General features: G+C 36.9%; 1 long non-coding RNA gene and 2 gene segments (V, D, J or C); 2 read left to right on the top strand and 1 right to left on the bottom strand.

Moving 5' to 3' along the window:
* Positions 1 to 16999, bottom strand: part of LOC309508938 (Ig kappa chain V-III region MOPC 63-like) — a 169836-nt gene that overhangs the window by 135283 nt on the left and 17554 nt on the right.
* Positions 9173 to 10502, top strand: LOC309509011. The gene is made up of 2 exons (XR_014209774.1): positions 9173 to 10139; positions 10232 to 10502. It is a non-coding gene; the product is annotated as an uncharacterized lncRNA (long non-coding RNA).
* On the top strand, positions 14560 to 15670 carry LOC309508974 (immunoglobulin kappa variable 4-1-like). The segment is given in 2 exons: positions 14560 to 15188; positions 15286 to 15670.

The raw sequence follows: 16999 nt of genomic DNA, 5'->3' as shown, positions 1-16999 counted from the left end.
TACGCAACTTATGACGTCAGAAGTAGTGTGGTGCGTCATGGCGTAGTGTAAATATCAGCAGTACGTTGCATAAGTTGCGCTTTAGAGTAAAATTTGTATGTTATTGTTCTTTTGGCCGGAAGCTAGTAATTTTACTTCATGTAAGAAAAATATTAATATTTAAAACTTTACAAACTCATTGTTTTGCTTCAGAAGGCCTTTATTAACCCCTCAGAACTGTGTGAAGCACTTTTATGATGGATAGATGCACTTTTTTGAGCTTCAAACTGATGTTGCAATCCACTGCCATTATAAAGCTTCGTTTCAGGTCAGGATTTCTTTTTCAAATGGTTAAAATGTGCATTAAAAAGTTGGATGGACACCCAGCTATTACTGTTAAATGTCTGTTCTACCTAGAGTTGGTATTCCCATGCAGGACATTTATGTGTAAACAGAAGAGCCTGACGGACAGCAGTTTAACATTACGACTTTCATTAATTATTTAAATAAAACATTTTGAAGTGTGGTTAAGGTATTTAGCAGATGCTTTTGTCCAAAGCGTCATTCGATATACAGTGCATACATGCATACAATGACATTATATATTTACAAAATGTACTATGTAAAAGCCAATGTAATTCTAAATGTTAAGTTAAGTTGTTAATATTAAATAAATACATCAAAATCATTTTCGTTTATGAGAAAGTAGGAATATATGCACAGGGTGGTATAGGAGTCTTGTGCTCATTAAACTAGTTTCCCTGCCATTGGTAAGCCTCAGCCTCCTTTTCATGTTTGGTTTCTTTAATGTTTGTATGTGTAACCTGCCCCTCCAGTCTTTTAATGTTTTAAGATTACTGCTTGATGATTGAAATAAAACTTTTGGTATCCACGTCTCAGGCCCTCCTTTCGATAATATGTCCTTTGTAGGTGGTTAAATTCATTGATATTCATATTTCCCTGTTTAACAGGGTGGCGTAGTCAGCTATATCGTATAGAGGATGCTTGCTCTCAGTCTCACCTCAATGCGGCGTCCCGCTACAAATGGTTTCCTTCTCGAGAAATTTCAGAACAGTTACTGATGAAACAAAACCAACTTCTGGCCATTTGCTGAAACAGTCAATCAGTGTTATTGTAGTCTAACAGTCAGTTTCTCCCTTCTCGAGAGGTTGAAATGGGCCATTTAGTGAACCCCACTGGCTGCACTGGAGCTGTGAATGTTTTGGCTGATTTATCACTGGCCTGGCCGGTCACACATGCAGAGAGGATTGTGTGAACAAGATCGTCCATTCGTGGCCAGCAATACAACTCCCTCAGACACTGTTCGGTTCGCACCCATAGACTGTAAATAAAGATGGACGACGCACCTTCACTCTCTTCTATTGTAGAAATGCGAAGTCCCAATATGGTGCTGACATCTTGCGGTGATTTGAGACCAGTCGTGAGAGTGAGAGTGAGAGTCCCGTCCACACTCCCGCAGAATCGGTTAGTCCAGTTCACTGCAGAACAACTTATATCGGTGTGAAATAAACAGTCATGGACATGTAGAAATTAAAGTTGAAGCTCCAATTTCCTCCCGAAAATCCCCCAAAAGTGACTACTTCGTTAAGAAGCTGTCAATCACAGCGTCACATTCCCGTTTTTATAGTATCAAATAACTAACTAAGACCAAACTTATTTTAAAAAATGAACAGTTAAACTTACATCAGCGTGATAAAAACTACCTAAAATGACAGAAAACATCTTTGGGAAAAAAATGTGTTTTAAGTGTAATTTGATTGTTTAGTTTCCCTCACGTCCCATTATAGACTACATGGAGAGGGCAGGGTTTATGAGCGATACTGGGACCAGCCACCTGGGGGCGATAGAGGGGGCGTATATATGTAAATATGGATGTAAGTCACTGAGGATAGACCTTTACAGTTTAGGCCAACATGACTGAATTGTCTGGCATAACTGTGACAGTTCTGGACAGTTCTCGCATTCAGCTTCATGAGTTCACACTCATGCTTCATCAAAAGTAGTACCTTGATCTGGCAGAGTATAAAACAGGCGCTGGCCTTCCGTCCCCAAGCAAAGCAGCGAGACCCCTCGTCTGTGTATCTCCGGCCATGCATCTCCATCATTATGAAAGACTTTCTGCCACGTCTCAAATGGAATCGGTGGCTCCCACTGACAGTAAGGGTACTTTCACACCTGCCTCATTTAGTTCGGTTGAATCGCACTAGAGTTCGTTTTCCCCATTGGTGCGGTTCGTTTGGGAAGGTGTGAATGCGGCAATCGCACTTGGGTGCGCACCAAAAGCGGGCCAAACAAGCGTACCGAGACCTCCTCGAAGAGGTGGTGCTTTGAAACGAACTCTGGAGCGGTTAGTTTGTGGTGAGAACGTGATCCGATCTCGAACAGAACCAACTGCCAAAGAACTGCACATTTTTGGACTAAACCAGTTGCCGTAGTCGGCTGCGCTGTGCATTATGGGATGAGGAGAAATGTTTGTTGACAGTTTGCACTTTAAGCATGGCAGCTCGCGGACAAGCTTGGAGTTGTGAGGAGGTGCGGAGCCTGATAGAAATTATTATTAACATTATTTTTGAGCCGCATCCTCGCTTCATTCTCAAATATTATTGTTTGTCTAAAGTGGTGTAGACAAACTATATAATAAAATATGACCAAGGATACAATCAGCCCACGCATTCGTCTCTCCATAGTAAACAGCGGCGTGTTATCTGCCGGATTACTTACGGGATATCTGTTGGAATTTTCCTGCACGTTAATTCTGACCAATCGAAATGCAGTTATGGAAATGCGTTCAAGACACACCTGGACAACGAGTGATGTGGATGCTGTCACGTGACTGCATTTTGGTTCATTTTATCAACTCATAAACTGATTCGGACCAGAGCGATCAGTGTGGTGTGAAAAGGAACAAAAACGCCTGAAAAATGCTACAAAGTATAATTTTTCGCCCTTGGTCCGGACCAAATGAACCGAACTACAGATGTGAAAGCACCCTAAGAAATAAGGGTTTGCTCGGCACTGAAGCGCTCATCCTCATCGTCAATCTGTGGTGTTTTCTCCCTTTTAACAGAACACACTCCATGCGGGGTACAATCATAGACTGTATAAAAAAAGATGGACGACGCAACTTCACTAGAAAACGACTTTGGTAGAAGTGAAAGTTACCTTTTAGAATATTACTTAAGTAAAAGTCTTAAAGTATCTGATATATACTGTACTTAAGTATCAAAAGTAATTTTCTGATATTTAATGTACTTAAGTAATTGAAGTAAAAGTAAACAATAATTGTTATTTTTTTTAAAGCAAGCGGTTAGAACTTTGGGTTTGTGAACTTTATTTTGGCTTTCTTATAGTAAAGCATATTCAGGGTTCCAACTTCCCATATCTTCGTAATCTCACTCATCAAATCAAAATCACAGTCTTTTCCAGGACTTTTCAGGCACAATTCTCTTAAGTTCAAAGAACAAACAGCATATTTTTAGAGCTGACATCAAAGAAAAAAAAACTGAAACAGAAATTTCACTTTTGTATGAACTTCAGGTAAAAATGAAAAATAAATAATAACCTATTTCTTTAAAAAAAAAAAAAAAAAAAAAATGACCTGATGGTAGGGAGAATATTTTGGACATGTGGTATGAGCATTTGTAGGGCTTACTCCCCAGGTCACCATCTCACACACACCCACAGCAACATTAGCCCAACATTATCCTATAACCACTGAGTTTTGAGTTAATTAACATAAAAGGAAATCTCAAGTTTGACAAAACGTATGATGCTTTTAAAGACGTGAATAGCCCTTAACACTTTCTTTCTAACCTGCCACTGATTAACGTAGCAGTTCTCAAAAAATATTTCTCAGTCTAACATTAGCCTACCTGAGGAAATATTCGGCCCGGCAGTTATGCTATACCAAAAACAGTTAAGCGTGTTTCAGTATTATGGACATGTCTTTGAGAGTTCTCTGTTGAATTCAATCAAAAGGTAGGTGCTCGCATAGATATCGGTGCTCGTGCTTCCATGGCGGTTTCAGTTGTGCTTCCTCCTCCTTTGGCATGGCAACAAACAAGCATTACACTGGAGCGCGCGCCGTGCGGAGCGTGCGTAATGCAATCTAGAAGCAGTGATTCGCCAAACCTCCCTTATTGCAGTCGCACACATTTCTTCTGATTTTATTTTGTAGTAACGAGTAACGAAGATGCTTAGTGGAAATATATCGGTGTAAAAGTATAAATTTTATCTAGGAAATGTAGTGGAGTAAAAGTGAAAGTTGACATAAATTTAAATAGCGAAGTAAAGTACAGATACGTGAAATTTCTACTTAAGTACAGTAACAAAGTATTTGTACTCCGTTACATTACAACACTGGTAAACAGGTGAGCATGGGATTCAGAGTAGCAGGTTTGACTTAGCTTTAACATTCACAGTTCTCTGTTGGTTGTAGAGCTGACTGGTGTGTGTGCAGAAGTAATGACAGAGATGAAGAAGGACTGAGGACAGTAAGTTTCCAAGGTGAGTATTCGAGTAAGTCTTTCCATAGGTATAGATGAGACCAGACGAAGGTGCTAGTGTGAAGTATCTGTTTGTATGAGTCCTAATGAGCATGTGCAGGTGATTATAATTGGTGTGATAATGATCTAGTGGGCGGAGCTGATGGGTCTGGTGCTGTGGATGGCTCTGAGACTGTGACAGGCCCTAATGATGGGACTGAGTCTGCGCAGAAGTGAGAGTGAAGTGGAGCCGCGGTATCAAGGTCCAGTTTACTGCAGAACAACTCATGTCAGTGTGAAATAAATCATGGAAATGTAGAAATTAAAGTTAAAGCTCCGATCTCCTCCCGAACAAAGTCAGTTGGTGCCTCAGTGACTACTTTACTCAGAGAAACCATCAATCTCAGCTGTCAATCATGTCGTCACACGCCCGCTTTTATAGCATTAAATAGCTACTTAAAAACACGAACAACTGAATTTACATCAGCGTAACAAAAACTACCAGAAACAACACAAACCATCATTCATTTGAAGTGTAAATTGATTGTTTAGTTTGTTACACATCCCATTCGATTACATGGAGAGGACGGGGTTAATGAGCCGTACTGGGACCAACCACCTGGGGGCGATCAAGACGTTTGGCTTACATTTTCAGGACTTGTGTGCAACTAACACTGAGGATGCATCCGAAATTGGCAAACTTTTTTGAATTAGTAATTACTTCACGACCGCTAAAAAAGTACATTCTACAGTATTAATGAGTACTAGAAAAAATATGTAGCGCTCCAAACATAAAAAAGTTCTGGTATTGCAGGTCCTTGTACTTCAGGTGCGTAGAGCCAATGGCATATAGAATGAACAAGAGGAGTAGCTGGCCGCACACTGATCAACTCAAGACTTGAAGTCTACAAAAGCATATTTTTATTTTTCAAATTGCATTGTGCAAATCAAGTGCAAAGTGCATGTGGATTAAAAACAGACTGGACACCAGCAAACGTTTCAGCACATTGCTATCTTCAGTGCTCATTTAGCTAACAACATTCACCCTTTTAAAGTAAGTCAGCAATTAAGGATAAACAGCTGAATACAATCATCTCAATCTCAATTGTCTCAAGTAGAATTACAAACAGATATAAGTTTCAAATGAGCAGCTTCCAATGATAATACAGCATTGTAGACATACAGAAAGAAAGAATGTGTTTTACAAAAAACAGGAAAATTCAAGTTCTTCATTCATGCCTTCAGGAAATAAAGTTTTAAGTTCAAAGATCCAAAAAGCCTCCCTTTGCAATAATTTTCTATCTCTATCTCCACCTCTCCTGTGGGGTAAAATCCTCTCGATGCCCAGGAACTTCATGTCAGACAAAGAGTTGTACTCTCCTAGTTATTTGAGAGACACCGCTGATTTCCTGCAATGTCTAGCAACTCTGCAAAATGTTGGTTGTGATATGATATTAGCAACCATGGATGTGACCTCATTGTATACTAACATCCCACATCATGAGGGCCTATTGGCTTTAGAACATTTTCTTGATTTGCGCACTGATGATGAGGGTCTTCCGACTAAATTTATCACTGAAATGGCTGAAATGGTACTTACTAAAAACTATTTCCTATTTGAAAAACAATATTATTTGCAGGTTGAGGGCACCGCCATGGGGGCCACGATGGCTCCTGACTATGCCAATCTATATTTGGGTTTCCTAGAGGACCAATATGTTTTCAATAATAACCCTTTCTTGGACAATATTATTTTGTTTAAGAGATACATTGATGATTGCTTTGTCATTTATAAAGGTTCTGCACGTGATTTTGAAACATTTGTTTTGTACATGAACTGTCTTAGGCCCTCCATTAAATTTACATATCATGTGGGGCTAACTGATGTCAATTTCCTGGACACTTCCATATCAATTGTGGACAATAAAATAGTCTCTTCTCTTTATAGAAAAGATACAGCTAAGAACAGTCTCCTTCATGCTAACAGTGCTCATCCAATGCCCCTAAAACGAGGTTTACCTTATAGCCAATTCTTGAGACTTCACCGCATTTGCTCTGGGAGAGAAGATTTTGAGTCTAAAGCCCAGAGCTTGTATATGGACTTTAAATCACGAGGCTATCCCAACCAGTGGCTTGATACTGCACTTGAAAAGGTTTCCATTCTACAAAAACAGGATGAGAGAAACTTGACTATGAAAAAAAGAAATAAGAATTTCTCATGCATCTTTAAATCCACATTTAGTCCACTGAGTAATGATATCAAAACCAGTATCAATAACCATTGGCACATTATTCAAAGTGATCCCCAGTTAATGAATGTATTTAGTGAACAACCACTTTTTGTCTCTTCCAGGAGCTCTAATTTGAGGGACAAGCTTGTCCATGCTGACACCCACATCTCATCTCCAACTACTCTTGTCGATGCCCAGGGGAACTTTCCATGTCACAATTGCTCTTCCTGTACTAAGTATGTCAAATGTAAATCATTCACACATCCTCGTACACTAAAAACGTATAAGATTAGACAACTGATTACTTGTAAGAGTACATATGTTGTTTACATTATCATTTGTCCATGTCCACAACTATATGTTGGCAAAACTACACGTGCATTACGCACAAGAATGATTGAACACACAAGTGCCATTAGGAGACAGGATGATACATCTTCAATTTCTCGTCATTTTAAGTCTGCTAACCATTCTTTGTCTGACATGAAGTTCCTGGGCATCGAGAGGATTTTACCCCACAGGAGAGGTGGAGATAGAGATAGAAAATTATTGCAAAGGGAGGCTTTTTGGATCTTTGAACTTAAAACTTTATTTCCTGAAGGCATGAATGAAGAACTTGAATTTTCCTGTTTTTTGTAAAACACATTCTTTCTTTCTGTATGTCTACAATGCTGTATTATCATTGGAAGCTGCTCATTTGAAACTTATATCTGTTTGTAATTCTACTTGAGACAATTGAGATTGAGATGATTGTATTCAGCTGTTTATCCTTAATTGCTGACTTACTTTAAAAGGGTGAATGTTGTTAGCTAAATGAGCACTGAAGATAGCAATGTGCTGAAACGTTTGCTGGTGTCCAGTCTGTTTTTAATCCACATGCACTTTGCACTTGATTTGCACAATGCAATTTGAAAAATAAAAATATGCTTTTGTAGACTTCAAGTCTTGAGTTGATCAGTGTGCGGCCAGCTACTCCTCTTGTTCATACAGTATTAATGAGTGTAATATGAATGTAATCTGGACGTACTATATTGGCCATGTTGTCATTATCATGTGATCTACCAGTGTCAGTGTGTCGCTTCACTGTAGTCGGTCAATCTGGGGACTTGTACTGTAAATTCGGACATACTTCTTTTGTCACATTCTGCTTTTCACCCATATATAGCAGTGAAGTTTGTGATTTCGGATTCAGCTTAAACCTTTATTCTTTTTCTTCGCATTACTCAACACAGTTTCTCACTAGAGCCTGAAGTGCTGCAGTTCCACATTATTACTTCTGTTATAGTGAGCAATTACTATGAGCTGAACACCAAGTATTGTATACTTCTCAACACAACAGATCTGTACTGTGACGGACGGGTTTGACTCAAATATGCTCTGAATCAGAGAAAACCCAATGTGTAAACTGATATGAAATCAAACAAACCATATATTGTTCACGAGTTCACATCTACATATAATTAGTACAATAAGTTTATGCGTATTTGGCGTGCTGTCCGGGGGGAGGGCTCCAAGCTCGGAGTTAGGCCCGAACCCAGAGTACTCCCCCCAGTTGGTAAGTGTAGATGGAACTGGAAGTGAGGAGGAGGGATGCTGACAAACTTTCAATGAACAGAGATAGGTCTGCTGTGAATTTATACTCTGTCATTGAGTTGATTACTGATTAATCTCCAGCTGTGCATAATTTGGTTAATTATCTGAACCTGCTCCTCCCGAACTTTGTTAATAAAACATAATTTTGTTTTGTACAATACACTATATGATAAAGTCAATGTAAGAAAGATGTTTTTGAGCCTTTTTCAAGTAGGCCTAGCTATCATCTCAAGCTTACAAATAATTTATTACTCATAACTCATTTTAGCAGAAGTGAAACTGCTCCAGTTCAGAGCGTTGAACCAGTAAAAGAGTGAAACTGTGAGTTTGAGGTGTAAATCTCATTTGCATTGTCAGGTTTAGTGATTGTGACGGTCTCAGAATAGAGCAGCTCGTCTCCAGTGACCATGTTCAAACCCCAAGAGCTTCATTTCACATTTACTGCTGAATGCAGCTGTTCTCAACTATTACAATTAGGGGTGTAACGAGACCCTTATGTCACCATCCTGAACTCACAATACCATATTATTGCCATACTCCATCAAAATGGTAAATTTGGTTTAACATTGTGTGTGTAAATGAATAGGCTTGGACTTGGTGCTGATAACCCAATGCACAGGACAATAGAGACACCAGAATAACAATATTCATGATTCTGAAGCTGAAAATACAGAATTATTTCAGACGAATATGCTTGATGTCTCTGACTAGATATATCTAAAATAATGTAGGCCACTTTTTACTGGTAACATCAGACATTTTGCATTATCAGGACCCACAAATATTCCCCCATTGCATTATTATACATTATATTTAACATTATATACACTAGTTTAATGTAGTCGTGACACAAAAACCCTGTAAACTTCCTAAACTTTCATTTTGGGTGAATAATACGATACATATTGTCACTATCCACTGTAATTATTGTTCCACCCCTAATTCCAATCAATCAAAAGCCGCTGAAACTTTAGTGCAGGACTTTGAAGGAACGACACACTGATCAATGATGCAGTCCAACACAAATGTGCGCTTGCGTTCAGATGAAGCTTTATTGAATGAACAGCAATGGCAGCACATTGACAGACTGCTTCAGTATTGAGCTGTAAATCACGTGACGCTCAGATACGCTGGTCTTCACTGGAGAAACATCAGCACTCGGAGCTCTTGAGGAACGAGGCCTCGTGAGCAGCTCCGGCATGTGTTCCTCTGCAGACGAAGCGCTCTGTGTCTTCCCAGCGTGCTTTGCTGAGGCTCAGGACGCTGCTGCGACTGTAGAGACCGTCCCGCTCGCTCTCTGCGCTGGTCTGAACCCCCTCGGTGACCTCTGACCCGTCCAGCGTCCAGCTCACCGTCGCCCCCTGTGGAGAGTAAGAGCTGAGCAGGCAGAGCAGAGCGGAGGAGTCTCCAGAGATCAGCAGAGAAGAGGGAGACAGCAGAGACACGGAGGGAGACACGGAGGGACCCGCTGGAACACACACACACACACACACACACACACACACACACACATTCATGAATGATCATTTGATTTTAAATATACAAGTTACATTTTAAATGATCCACAGAATGAGTTTGAAAAACATTGTCCAAGTAAATTGATGGTTATATTGTGATGTCATTATAAGATCTAGAAAACAAATTTAAATGATAATTTCAATATTAATTGTATTGTGAAAATATTCTGCTATTCAGAAACTCACAATCATAAACATCAGCAAATTTGAGTTTAAATTATTAATTTTCAAAATGCTCTTCAACTGAGTTTCTTTCTGTCTGATGAAAATTATAAAAAAAATTATATTCATTTTGTCCACATTATACAACTTTTGTTTCATGCGTTTAAAAAGCCCTTAGTAGTTACAATTACCAAGAATTATAGACAAAATTATATATGAAGAAATTATTGAATAGATTTTAAAGTATCTGCAGTCAATACATGAAAGGAACTAAATGTTAGCAGTAATAAGATGTTAAATTATTAATGTAAAATGAAAAATTACATTTAAAAATATGAATATGAATTATAAAATTTAAATAAATGATTAAATAAATAAAAAATATTGAATTTTCTCAGAATTGTTACAGAACCTTTTAATCTCAATAACATTTTTAAAAACATTCTCCACATAAAATTAATCAATTTATTCATAAGATTTAGAATAAACTAAGTATTTTGTCTCTGGTATTTTTTTTAAATATTCTTTTATTTAGATACTCACAATCAACTGTAATTTTCAGCCCATTTTCAATTATGATTTTTTAAAAATTATTCTGTTAAGAAACAATTATAATCATCCGCAAACTTAATAGTTTAAATGATTAAATTTTAAAATGCTCTTTAACTAAATTTCATCTTTACTGTAGTTTCACCTCACTGCTTTCATTCATAGACACTATCCTGAGTTTAGTTTCAAAACATTCTCCATTTAATCAATATTACTAAATGTACATTGTAAAAAATTATCATAATTTTAACAGTAAAAGACTGTAAAAATGCTATGGTAAAAATGATTCATTGGTAAACGGTTTGTTGCTTTATGTATACACTGAAAACTGTTATAGATTTAACTAAGTCAAATATAACTTAACACAATATATTATTTGTGTTTTGAAAATAATCACCATTCAATAGACTTCCTCGTAAACAGAAATATAAGTAAACTTAGTTTAAATTTAGTTTATCAACTAAATTTCTTTTTGCCTGATGATGACACTGATGACATTTATTTTGTCTATATTATCCAACTTTTGTGTCAAATTAAATATATTTAGAAATAACTGAAAACATTGCAATTACTGAAAATACAATGAAATGTTAGCACACATTATGTGTGAAATTACTAATGTAAAACATTATGAATCTGAACTATGGATTGAAATGTAATATCACCAAATATGACATTCATAATATAGCAGACAAAATGAAATTTAAATGCATGAATGCGTGCAATCAATCAGTAAAATAGACTAAAATGCGACAATAAATAAGAGTTGAAGTAAAGTAAAGCAAATAAAGCATTTCAATAATGTATTTTTGTAATAAATTAAGAATATTGTTGCCAAATGCTGTTAAATAACCTTAAACCTCCTTCTAAAAACACACACATCATACGTTTTTATTAGATAATTTAAGAAAGACTTACAGCTTCTGATCGTCAATTCAGTTCCTCCACCGAAAGTCCACCACAGTGTTTCATTCTAGAGAAAGAGTCGTACAAAAACCTCCGTCACACTCAAACGAACACACACACACACACACACACACACACACAGACACACAGACACACAAACACAAACTGTGTGAATCTGCTAATTCTATTGTCCTGCTTTATAATGTAATCTTCAGCCAGATTTAGATGGTCATTCTCTATTGGATGACCTTTGACCTGTTATACAGTATCATGGATGATATAAATCTGCAGCTCAGGTATTAAATTCTCTCAGCATCAAAGTCTGAATGAAATTGATCATTAAAACAGTGTTTAGAGCGAGAAGATCGACCCAAAATAACATGAAGTAAATCATGAGTTTCTGTTTCTGAAAATGATCCACAGAAGTTTATTAGCAAAGACACTAAAAGACAAAACAGTGTTTCTTCTGTCTTCAGGGAAATGATGTGGAGTGTGTTTGCATATTGATCAGATCTTCAGTGTGTGAGAGTGTTTATAGTGCTGTGAGTTTAACACTTCATCACTGACACACACAACAATCTTCATCAACATGACCTTCATCATCATCTTCATCTGGACTCTCACAGCGTTTGCTCAAGGTTTGTGGAGCACAAGTTTGATATTAATTCATTTCTTCAAGTATATTGTCAAAGTTTTGAGTGTATTTTCTTCTTGTTGTGTTTCAGAGTGTAGAGGACAGATCACCGTCACTCAGAGTCCCTCAATAACAGCAGAACAACCAGGAGGAACTGTGGATATCAACTGTAAAACCAGCAGAGATGTTTTCGGTGGAGATTATTTATCCTGGTACTTACAGAAACCTGGAGAAGCTCCTAAACTCCTGATTTATGCAGCAAACCGCCTCCAGTCAGGAACTCCATCTAGATTCAGTGGCAGTGGATCTAACAGAGATTTCACTCTGACCATCAGTGGAGTCCAGACTGAAGATGCTGGACATTATTACTGTCAGAGTTTCCATTGCAGAACAAATTCTAATAATGTTTGTGTGGGTGATGATCATGTGTTCACACAGTGATAAAGAGTCGTACACAAACCTCCGTCAGTCAGAGTCACAGTGGCTGAACTGAAACTGCAGCTGCTCAAAGGAGGATCTGAAATAACATCGTCACACTTGCATCTGAAATAAAACCATCTAAATTAAACTCTTTATTAGATTATAGAGGTCAGAAATAACAGTGAGAGAAACAACTAGACAAAGTCCACCAGTGTCCCTGCCCTTACAGAACAAAAATATATGGGAATATACTGCAAAATATAATGCGATATATTACATAATACATTTCCATATATGGGAAACTAGTGCTTATATTTTTCAATATTCTGCAATATATGCATTGACCATGGCTATATATTAATAAATATAAAATATTATTAATTATTGTGTACATATATTGCACATACATGTTCCCATATAAATGTGAATGTATGTTCACACACACACACACACACACACACACACACACACACACACACACACACACACACACACACACACACACACATATATATATATAATTATAATTATATATAGTTGATATGTAATATATTAACACAATATATTATTCTGTATATTTTCAAATATATAACATGTTAAACCATTTAATATATTGATCATTCAATGGGAAAATATATTTTCTTTTCATAAGGGTGCCAGTCCAGAAACTCTTTTGTGCTCTTCTAGATCAGTGATATGACTGAGATCTATATCAGCCGTTCGCCATATTGGATCTGTCAAATACAGTCAAGAGCAAGTTACCTGTCGACTGCATCTGAAGCCTTTTAATAAAGTTTCATGAGAACTAGTGAATATAATCACTGTGGGACATCGATTAAAAAGCACAAAGTTCCATTAGTTGCTTTTATTTGAGACTCAACATGTGGATCAAGATGTGGTTATACTGTAAGAAACAACTATAATACTGACAAATTACAAGTATAAAATCATCAAACACTGATCAACTGCTTTATAAACTACAGGCAGGTTCTGCTCCTTATCAGTCAGTCAGTACAGTATCATCTTACACTGTATAAACACACACAGTCCTGTATGAACACACACCAGTGAAGGCCAGCGCTGCTCTTAGACCTCGACTCTCATCCTGATGATCCAATAGTTCATCCGCTCAAAGAAGAGGATCACTGACAGATAATGAAGATAATCACTGACCTCTACTGGCTCATTCCCTTCAGAACAACCTTATTCACATGTATGAAGATCTATATCTGCACTAGACATTAGCTCATATTCCCACAGCATTTAGTTGATCATTAATAAGATAATTCTGCATATGGATATTGCCATAAGGTTTTCCTCAGTGGGTTTTACAGTAATATGCTGCACAATGCGTTGATATTTTAGATGAAAATGCATTGATTTGTTAGTTTGAGTGATGAACAGTGTCATGATATTGGAAACTGGTATTTCTTACCATATTATTTTAATGTACTTAAATTATGAAAACACTGGTTTCCTAGAATACAGTGTATTTCTGCATTGATCAATGGGTCGGATACATATCTAAGCCTCTCCCTCCTTTTGAGCGCTGGAATTATTACTTTGTTTATGCATTTATTTATTTATTTATTTATTTATTTATTTTTAATGCAGTTATTTATGGATAAGTCTATAAATTCAAAATATAAATGCATTTATTTATGGAGTTATTACACATGTATTTATTGGATGTATTTTGTGTGTTATTTAACTTACTGACATTAAGTTTTAACTGATTTAATCTACACTTTTAACTGAATTTTTGTTGAAAACTTGTTCACAAGTATAAACAGTGTAAACGAATGAATATGAACAAGCCTCATATTAGTCAAAAACTGTCTGGTTTCAGTCCCACAGTGAAAGTGAGCGAGTTAAACTCATATTTCATCATCAGGAGTGATTGTGTTTCTCTCAGAATAGAGCAGATGTTCATCATCCTCAGAGTTTGATGTTTCTATAATATTGAAACACTTTAAATAACTATTAAACATAAAACACAATGAGAGATGAGTGATATGAGTCTGTCATGCATGTTTATCTTCAGTCTATCATAATCTCTGTGAGGTTCATCATGAATCTGCAGGTGTTTTAATGCTTCGCTGAAGTTTATTAATATGTGAGCAAAAGCCCTGATCCAATGAAAGACCTGAAATGAAAACAACACAAATGGACTCAAACACATGAAGTTATTATTTTATTTCAAACTATGTTGATTGAATTGTAATAAAATTATGACTGAATGATAAAGTACACGTACAGTTGTGTATGAAACACACAAAGCAGAGCAGACGACAGATCAGGAAAAAATATCCAAGCCTGTTTCCACCTTAGATTAATAATAATAATAATTAATAATAATAATTTTCAAACTGATTTGATGATTTACTGCCGTCATCCAGTTTGCTGCTGAGAGTGAATTACAGAGAAACAAACTATTATTGAGTGTTTGATGAGGGAAAATGAACTTCTTAACATTGTCATATTTCTCATTTCTGCTCTTCTGTCAGTGACTGAGACTCATTTGAGAGGAAACGGCTTTGAATTTGTGTCCCACCCCTGAGACTGAAGCTCAATATCAGTGTCTGTCAGTCAGACTGTTCATCCAACATCTCTGTCCTTCAGTTTCACTCATTCCCAGTAAAGATGAGGACACACACACTGATCTTCTGCTCTCTGCTGCTGCTCCTCAACGGTGACACTCACTTTCACTGCATTTACTACTTTACATTTACTTGTTTGAGCAAAGATCATTCATTTATTCTGCTGATTTTCTTCTTGTTGTGTTTCAGAGTGTAGAGGACAGATCACCGTCACTCAGAGTCCCTCAATAACAGCAGAACAACCAGGAGGAACTGTGAATATCAAATGTAAAACCAGCAGTGATGTGTACAGGAATAGTAATGGAGATTATTTAGCCTGGTACTTCCAGAAACCTGGAGAAGCTCCTAAACTCCTGATTTATATTACAAATCGCCTCCAGTCAGGAACTCCATCTAGATTCAGTGGCAGTGGATCTAACAGTGATTTCACTCTGACCATCAGTGGAGTCCAGACTGAAGATGCTGGACATTATTACTGTCAGAGTGTACACAGTGGTCCAGTGTTCACACAGTGATAAAGAGTCGTACAAAAACCTCCGTCAGTCAGAGTCACAGTGACTGAACTGAAACTGCAGCTGCTCACACACTTTCACACTCAACAGAAACACAAATATGAACTTAATATCAATTAATATAATTAATAATTATAATATAATTAATATAAACTTAATATTAATATCAATCATTAATATTACTGAAGATAATTAAAGATAATTTATGGTTTATTTATTCTCATTTTGTTGTTCATGTATATAAAGCATTGTTATTTTTCTTCCTAATCATACACTCATACTGTAAAGTGAATCATAAAGATGTTGTTGCTTGCCTAGTTTATTAATCATCTTCCATAAAGCCACTGTTTAGATCATCATGTACAAGAGTCACAGATGAACTGATTCAGAGCAAAATGAGCCGTGAAAGAGAGAAACCTTATTTAACATGATCAGACGCTCCACCGTCCCACAATCAGTCTGTCTGTGACCATTCACTGTTTTCTGGATGCATTAATTATGAATCCAGCGATGCGTCTGAGTCTCACATGAGCAGAAGACAGATCTCTCACAACAACACTTCAGTCTCGAGTCAAACACACTTAAAACATTCATAAAGATGTTATTGCTCAACACTGAAATAAAGCGCTTCATTGTGTGGAAACTTCACTGTTATTTTTACAAGATAAAATACTGCAGTTTTACTGAGATCAGTGTTTATGGGCGATCAGAGACATTTAAGAGGTTTTAGGATATATGAGTTTATTTTATTTGAATATGAGACTTTGAATGTATCAGCTATAATTTTAATATGTGGATAGTTTACTGAAATTATGAAATATGGAATATCTTTCCTAGGTATTTTATAGGCGCATTGCACTCTGTGAATTAGAAAGAAATCTTTCTTGAAAATAATCAAAAACTTATGAATCATGAATTGAATCAGATCAACATCTACATTTACTCCTCTAGTCCAGTCACACGTGATCTACCAGTGAAGAGTCTCATTACGTTATATTAGTCATACAAGTCATATAAACTATCACTCAAACTTCATAACGGTCTCATCCCTCCATCAGCAGAAGTGAAACTGCTCCAGTTCAGAGCGTTGAACCAGTAAAAGAGTGAAACTGCTCCAGTTCAGAGCGTTGAACCAGTAAAAGAGTGAAACTGTGAGTTTGAGGTGTAAATCTCATTTGCATTGTCAGGTTTAGTGATTGTGATGGTCTCAGAATAGAGCAGATCATGTTCAAACCCCAAGAGCTTCATTTCACATTTAGGGGAGACCGGTGTTGTAACACTGGGTCAGTTTGACACGTCAGAAAAGAGCTATGGTGATGTCATCAATATCACACACCCCAGTGATGGACAAAGTACACACACCATGTACTTGAGTTAAAGTAGGTAAAATA

This window comes from Leuciscus leuciscus (assembly GCF_965113295.1).
Source record: "Leuciscus leuciscus genome assembly, chromosome: 11".
Classification (NCBI taxonomy): Eukaryota; Metazoa; Chordata; class Actinopteri; order Cypriniformes; family Leuciscidae; genus Leuciscus; species Leuciscus leuciscus.
The sequence above is the reverse complement of the archived record's forward strand: the minus strand, read 5'-3'. Positions and strand labels throughout refer to the sequence as shown.